Source organism: Xyrauchen texanus, chromosome 33, assembly GCF_025860055.1.
Source record: "Xyrauchen texanus isolate HMW12.3.18 chromosome 33, RBS_HiC_50CHRs, whole genome shotgun sequence".
In the NCBI taxonomy this organism is placed as follows: domain Eukaryota; kingdom Metazoa; phylum Chordata; class Actinopteri; order Cypriniformes; family Catostomidae; genus Xyrauchen; species Xyrauchen texanus.
In genome coordinates this window covers 12,613,955-12,621,620 of record NC_068308.1, presented here as the reverse complement: position 1 = coordinate 12,621,620, position 7,666 = coordinate 12,613,955, and the positions used below count along the sequence as shown (strand labels likewise).

At 36.3% G+C, this 7,666-nt stretch overlaps 1 pseudogene; it reads right to left on the bottom strand.

The window, feature by feature from the left end:
* Positions 1–1,410: 1,410 nt before the first annotated feature.
* Positions 1,411–6,778, bottom strand: LOC127627242 (uncharacterized; annotated as a pseudogene).
* Positions 6,779–7,666: the final 888 nt, after the last annotated feature.

Here is a 7,666-nt window from a genome sequence, read left to right as displayed (position 1 = left end):
ATCATGAACAGGAAAGGAGTCAGAATGTGTAGAGACTGACTCATAGTAAAACTAGAACCAGACTGCAGCCCATCACCCACAACACATACAGACAAATCTGATTACACTCCACAATAAGAAACATTTATGTCTCTAAAAAGTTAAATGTACCATGTAGTAGAGTTCATGTGTATGAGCTCTCATGATTTTCTTTCTCCACACAGGTTAACCTCAGTAGCAGCAAATGTGAATCTTGTGAGATTTTCTTCAAGACAATGTCTAATTACAAAATCTGTAAATTTTATCATTATTAACTGTCATTATTAAATGTAAACAGAGCCCATATTGAATATGGTGATGCTATAACTTTAAACCTCATTTGTTCTTATGTTATGATGTCATGAAAGTGGTCATGAGGCTTGCAAGAACCAGTGAGGTTTGATGTTTTTGACATGTCATATCGATATTTGAAATAATAGTGCTGTTAGTTGATTACAATTAAGCGTGATTAATAATTAGAAAATGCTGCATATCTACTTCTTTTCCTGTCAAAATGCATTTATTTCCATCCAAGAACAATTTAACAATATAATGCTTCATTAACATTTAGCAAACAAAGCCTTTCACAGTATAAAGATAGAAATGTACTAAAATAGCACCAATTCAAGTAACATTTAATGTTTCCCAAAGTCTAAGTGGGAGTTTGACTAATCGAAAGATTCTCCATAAGCTGCATTTACATTGCAATGGGCATTGAATATCTTAAACTCTAATCCTCCACAATATTAATCTGCCAGTAGATCGTGGCTATCCACTTTCCTAAAGCAATCATGAAGCCGCATTCATGATTTACATCAGGGCGTCAACATCAGCACCAGGCATCACTTTGAACTCCACACACAGCAAATTTGAAAGTGTTAAATTAACACAGTGTGAAAATTAACACTTCTTCGGGGTTTATATAGGTCCACACTAAATAGTTAAACTTACACTTTAAATAGTGTTATTTTTTTTAAACTTGCTTAGTGTAAAAACACTAAGTGTTCACTGTTAACACCATTAGTGCCCCCTCCCTCCTCTCCCCCTCCTTTACACCAAGTTAGTGTTGAAACTACACTAGCTGTGTCAATATCTTTTCACCAAGAGATTTATTTCCACACTAATATAGTGTTAATACAAACCCTGATTAAGGTTGTGTAATCAGTATTTGACTAAAAATACATGTGCATTCAGTTAAATAAGTCAACACGCTGTATCAGTTTGAAATTCTATTTATTTTCAAAACAGATGTAACAATTACACAAAAGGTGGTACAATATATTCACCATCATCTGACCCATATAAACACTGCAGATCAAAAGGCCTGTAGAACTTCAAGCTGTTGGCTTTTTTTTTATTTATTTTTTTATTATTAACACTTTAACATTTAAACTAATTTAAAAGCTTTGCACGCAGTTCCCTTACTCTGGGAGACTCACTTGAAAGACCAACATCTATGTTGTAAACTGTGGTCTGCAGGAAGGTAAAGAAGTTGACCAGGGCTTCCTCGTAGGACAAGTTGAAGACATAGTGAACTTTGAAAAGTTCAAAGGCACTCAAGGAACTGGTTCCAGAGCAAGGGATAAGGCGCTTGTCCACAACGATGTAAAAGTGGTCGATCCTGCCCTTGATCCTTCCTGATCCCAGTAGAAATGGCTGGTGGCCATCCCTCCCACTGAGATGGCCTTCAATACTGGTGCAGGACTGAAAAGAAAAAAAACTTAGATTAAACAGGGGGGGGAAAAAAAAAATAAAAAATTACAATGTGAAATGATAAATGCATTAAACATGGTGCTGGTAGTGGTAACTTGCTCACATTCAAATTAAGTAAACAAATAGAATTAAAATAAAAAAATTATGATAAAACAATAAAAAAAAAACAAACACCTGAGACACACCTTAAACCAATATGTGCCTGACAAAACCAGTTGGTATCATGCTTTGTGCATTACAGTGAAATGAAAACGTCATTAAAAGGAATCCCCCCCGAACCAGAATTTTTTTTTTGGGCTGATACATCCTCAGCCGAAACAAGCAATGTAACTAACTGACTTCATTAGAACACAAACAAAGAGTTGTACATGGAAATCCGAGAGCTGTAGGTCAATAGAATGCAAGTGAATGCATGCAATCAGTTAGAGATTCTAAAAAGGTACATTTAGACAGTAACATTATGCCAGCGATTTTCAATCCCGGTCCTGTGGACCAACGGCTCTGCGCATGTTGTATGTCTACCTTATTCAACAAACCTGTTTCAGATCTTCACCTCATTAGGTAAAAGCTTTATGAACTAAACTAAAGGGTTAGTTCACCAAAAAATGAAAATTCTTTCATTTACACACCCTCAGGTTGTTCCAAACCTGTTTGGAAAATTTCTTTGTACTGCTGAACACAAAGATATTTTGAAGAAAGTCTGTAAACAGGCTGTTTTGGGCAGCCATTGACTTCTATAGTAGAAAAAATTAAAATACTATGAGTCAACGGCTGCCCAAAGTGGCCCGTTAACAAACTTCTTGTTCAGCAGTACAAAGAAAGGTATAGAGGTTTGGAACATCCTGAGGGTAAAATTTTTGGGTGAACTATCCTTAAGTGTCTCAGGTCAGAGAGACAAAATGTGCAGAGGGTTCAGTCCCAAGGAATATGAATGAAAACCACTGCATTTTTGGGTTTATAACCCAAATCTTAATTTAAATGTTCACAATGACTTTGCAACAGTATTGTTAGTTTTACCTTATGAAACTGCACAAGTCTGTCAGCAGCCTCTGTTGGACTGATCTTAGTCTTCTTCCTTCCTGGACGAGGAGGCAGGAGATGCAACAGCAGCAGGACAGATGACATGTCACTGTCCCAATCTGAATGAGTAGATGTTTAGGAAGACACAAAGATTTAGTGCTAACAACAAAAAGAAATCAGAGCAAATATGAAATTATGACATCCTCCCAAATCTTGCCAACCATTTTCAGATCCTTGTCCACCTGCTGCATTGAGAAGACACCGAATTTCTGCTGTTGAAGTAAGAGACTTGGCTTCATTGATGATCTTTTGCTTGAATGCCGTCTCCCACCTCTGAAGAAACTTGTTGGACGTTTCACCATTGAACAGCACAGCAAAGTCCTGATTTATCTAATGACAAAGCATATTACAAGATTTCTAAGAGGTTACTTGGACTTTTTCAACCTTTACCACCCAAATGGATAGTGCGCACATATTGTTTTGATATATTCATGATTTCTTAGTCTATTTACTTTAATTCTTTCAAAACTTATCACTACGTCTGAAAGGCATGTACGAGCAAGAGTGATACATCTATGAACGAATGAGTCAAAGTAGCAATTATGTTAAAGAGTAAACTTATAAGATAAAAAAAAAACCTAAAGTATGCATATCTAAAACACTTAAAACAATCTTTGAAAAGAATAATAAATGTTTTACTTACCAATCCTTTTACATCCAAATATCTTGGGAAGACATCAAGGACATCAGCTGATCTTTCAGGATTATGTACCAGTTCTTGTCTATGCTTAAAAGTTTCCTTCATCTTCTGCATAACTTCAGCTTCATCAGCTGTGTGGACAAGGAAAGAAATTGCCTCTCTGCATGCATCTCCTTCAAGTTGTTGCACATCATCTATCCTCCTTCGTCGACTTGGTCCTCCACTTTCAGTCATCTCCAAGCGAACACGTTTTGGGTTCTTCCTCGACAAAGTTTTAAGGCACCAGGAGATGAACCCTGTTCCCGTTTCCGGATCGTAGAAATGCTCCTGTCAAAAAGACAAGAACACCTTCTGTAAAATCTGAACAGTCATTACGTTACATAGATAGATATTAATAGAAACTGCTATTACATGCCACAAAAAAGGAGTATATAACTTAATGTCAAACTAGATTGTATTTCAAGTACATCAATACAAAAGATTCTTACATAGCCCTTTGTTGAAAACGGGTCTCTCAGGCTAGGAAAAAGAAATAATGCCCAAGGCATAAGTTTCCCGCTGTTTGCGGGTGGGGATCCTCCTGCAATGTAAAAAAAAGGGTTAATGGTAAACTTGTCCTTGTTTTCTACATCAATTGACACAGCTGTGTGTATTTCTTGCATCTGTGCATTGAGGTCTTACCCATGAATATCGGTCATGTGACTGACAACAATATTAACAAGCTGACGTCTGGTGCTGTGCTTTAAAGTTTTAGATGTCCAGTATTCTTCCAAGCACTTCCTCACCACCAGATTTTTTTTCCAGTGCATCTTGAACAATCTGATTAAACATGCCCACAACACAGGTGAACACATGAAGACTACTAAAATGGTGAAAGAATTATTATATGGACAAGTTAACCATAAGGAAAAACATGCATGCATACCCGTTTTGCTTTTTCAGCATCTATGTTAAAACTGTTGCTGACCATTGCCGTTTGATTTTGCACTGCTCTCTCTGTCTCTTCACGGTCAGTTGAAGAGAGTGAAAGAGTATCAGTGCATGTACTGGGGGTTGAGCATCTTGTGGGTGAAAACTCTTGACAGAGAAAAGCAAAACATGATTTTAATGTTTTCTCTAAAGGCATCAAATCAAACAGGGCTTTGTCTAAATGTTCTTTACTTCTGAAGCAAGAATTTTCCATCACAAATCGAAGGGTTAGTTTAGCAAAAATTTTAATTGTCTCATTACTCACCCTCATTACTTCCGAACCCGTAAGACCTCCGATCATCTTTGTAAAGACAGATTAAGATATTTGATGAAATCAGAGCTCTCTTAACCATCCATAGGCAGCAACATCATTGCAACTTTCACTTCATAACATTAAAGTTGAACCATTGGAGTCACATGGACTATTTTAACAATGTATTTACTACCTTTCTGGGCCTTGAAAGTGGTAATTACGTTGCTGCCTATGGATGGTTCAGAAAGCTCTCAGATTTCATCAAAAATGTCTTCATTTGTGTTCTGAAGATGAACGAAGGTCTTACGGGTTTGGAACGACTATGAGGGTGAAAAATGACATTCATTCAAACTCCAGTTCCCCATTTTAGACATTATTAACCCAAACAAATCTGTGACAATATTCAATAAACTGCTAAAAACTCATAAGTGAGCACTTAATTGTATCCTGCTAATACTGTAGCCTGGACTATTTTAGACAATGTTTGCATTATTAACACTTCTCATGGTATTGCCACCACATGATGAATCCCTTGTTGTATTAGCGTCTGCTAAAGGTAAATGTGTTTATCTGACCCAAATGAATTTTGTCCCCAGGATAATTACACTGGAGTCCTTGAAGGTATGTCTCAAGTGTTATTATAGACTTACCCTCAGAAATATTTTCTTCCGGACATCTTACAGTTAGGCACAAGTGTGGACTGCTTTCGATCAATTCATGGAAGATGTCCTCTTCCACATTGGTGTCGGTGTCATCAAAGACTTGAAGAGCTGCAGTTCTTGTCAACCCAAATTTGCTCTTAACTGAAAAGTAATTTTAACAATAGCATCAAAAATATATAAAGTTTAATTTGTTAACATAGACTAAGAATGAACAAAACTTCTACGGCATTTGTTAATGTTAATCTTAACATATAATACATTATAAAAATCATTAGTTGTATCTGTTAACATTAATGCACTATGAACTAAAATTACAAACAGTTCTACTTTTAACTAATACTAAAGTTATTTAATGTTAACAAATTAGACCTTATTGTTAATTGTTAACAATACACAGGCCCTGTGGACTTGAGTGGGCTTATACCTCAAGCATATTGTTATATGACTAAGTACATTTCTAAGTAGCAGCACAAGCTTCTTAACTTACCTTCATTGAGAAAATCTTGGAACGTACAATCGCTGAGCAATTTCACAAATTTATTTACACATTGATACTGAACTTTAACCAGCATGATGAAAGCTGTTGGTCAAGAAAAATGCAGATTATGACGCTGTTAAGTGTTAATATTAAAGTAGTTCCAGCGAGCCGCTGTTGCAAGAAGCTCATTAAAGTGAAATTTCACATTAAAGTGAAATTGCAGCAAATTAATTCGTATCAACTAATTGTATACATTGCATATGACGCGTGCACGTCAAAAACATGTCTCATATGATGAGCAAACATTAGTTCATAGTCATACGCTGGCAGAAAGTTCAGCAAAACATTTCCTGCTTGATTATCCGATAATTTATCTCCGCTGACTTTTACCTTGCAGACAAGTAATCGCTATATATAATGTTACTTAAAATTCCTGACCATCCGAAGCTGCGCGTTCAAGGTCCACGTAAAAAATAAATAAAGATTTGCGCGTTACTGCTGCTCACTTAAACAGTCAGAGATTATTTGTGGAACAATGCACAGTTATACTAAAATATAGGAGATAAAAATGCATTACAATGATATTTGGCAGTACAAATAACGTGAGCCCCAAGAAGGGGAATATGGATGCCGCATAATTTGCGTTAATTTAACTCTTTAAACAGTTTATTAAACAAATCACAACCCTGTTAAAATCTAAAATATAAGAAAATGTAAGATTAAAACTGCTAACTAGCCTAACTTAAAATATGCAACTCTTACCTCAATGTGCTAGCAAAACGGCCTCGAGATCATATCGGTGGTCTGTCGTGTTATCTGAAAGAAAATATTGTTAGCACTCAGGCAATGTTGAGAAACGTACTAATATTATTCTGAATGGTCAGAAATGTAAACTAAACATGAACATTTTTAAGTGGTTATAAAATATTATACCTGTTTGAGCACTCCTCGTGGTCGTCCGCCATTAATCAAAGAGGAAATAATGTGCAAGGACCGGAAATTGGGTCAACTCATCACCAGTGTCAATTATGTCAACTCGCTGTAATTACGCTGACTCCGACCACTGATTTACTCTGCAAGTGTTGATGCCATTCAAATCAACACCAGAATCAACACTTTGTAACTCGGATAAATTAACACCATAAAAACAACTCTAAACTACACTGGATATTTTGCTGTGCATGAAAAGCGCTTGCAGAAAATAATGATCATGCTGCATTTTGGGGATAGTTAAGATTTAATGTGCTTCTGTGTTAATTAAAATGTGCCTTACATAGGCTGAAAAATACTTGATTTCTAACACAAGTCCCATCTAGGCTTATTTTGTACATCAAACAACATTAATAGCTCAGTTCTCCATCATTTGATCAATGACACTGCTGTTGTGTGTGTGCAGTGTAGTGTGTGTCAGTGTAATGACTCTGGGCTGACACATTACAAAGATTCTGCCCTCCCAACCAGTGTTTATGCTGGTTTGTGTTGTATCAACAGTAAATGCAATAATAGCTATTTAGAAAAATGCTAATGTCCTAACATAAATTTCCATCAAATCTGTAATAGCTGATCCTTGAAACACTGCTACTGTGTTTTTAAGAACAATATTTAAGTATTCATGTTTTCTAATAGATAGTGGTGCATATGAGATCTCTCAGATGCTGTAGAAGATTTTAGCTTTCTTCTGTTAACCCGGCTCTGCACATTACCTCATACTCTGTTCTTACAGCAAGATATTCCTTTACCCAAAACAGGTGGTTTGAGATGCTCCCAAAACTGTGCTGTCTGAGACAGGTGTCTCTTAGAGAAACTGAAGACTCTAAGGCCATGGTTTGATTTGGCAGTTATTTTTGTGTAAC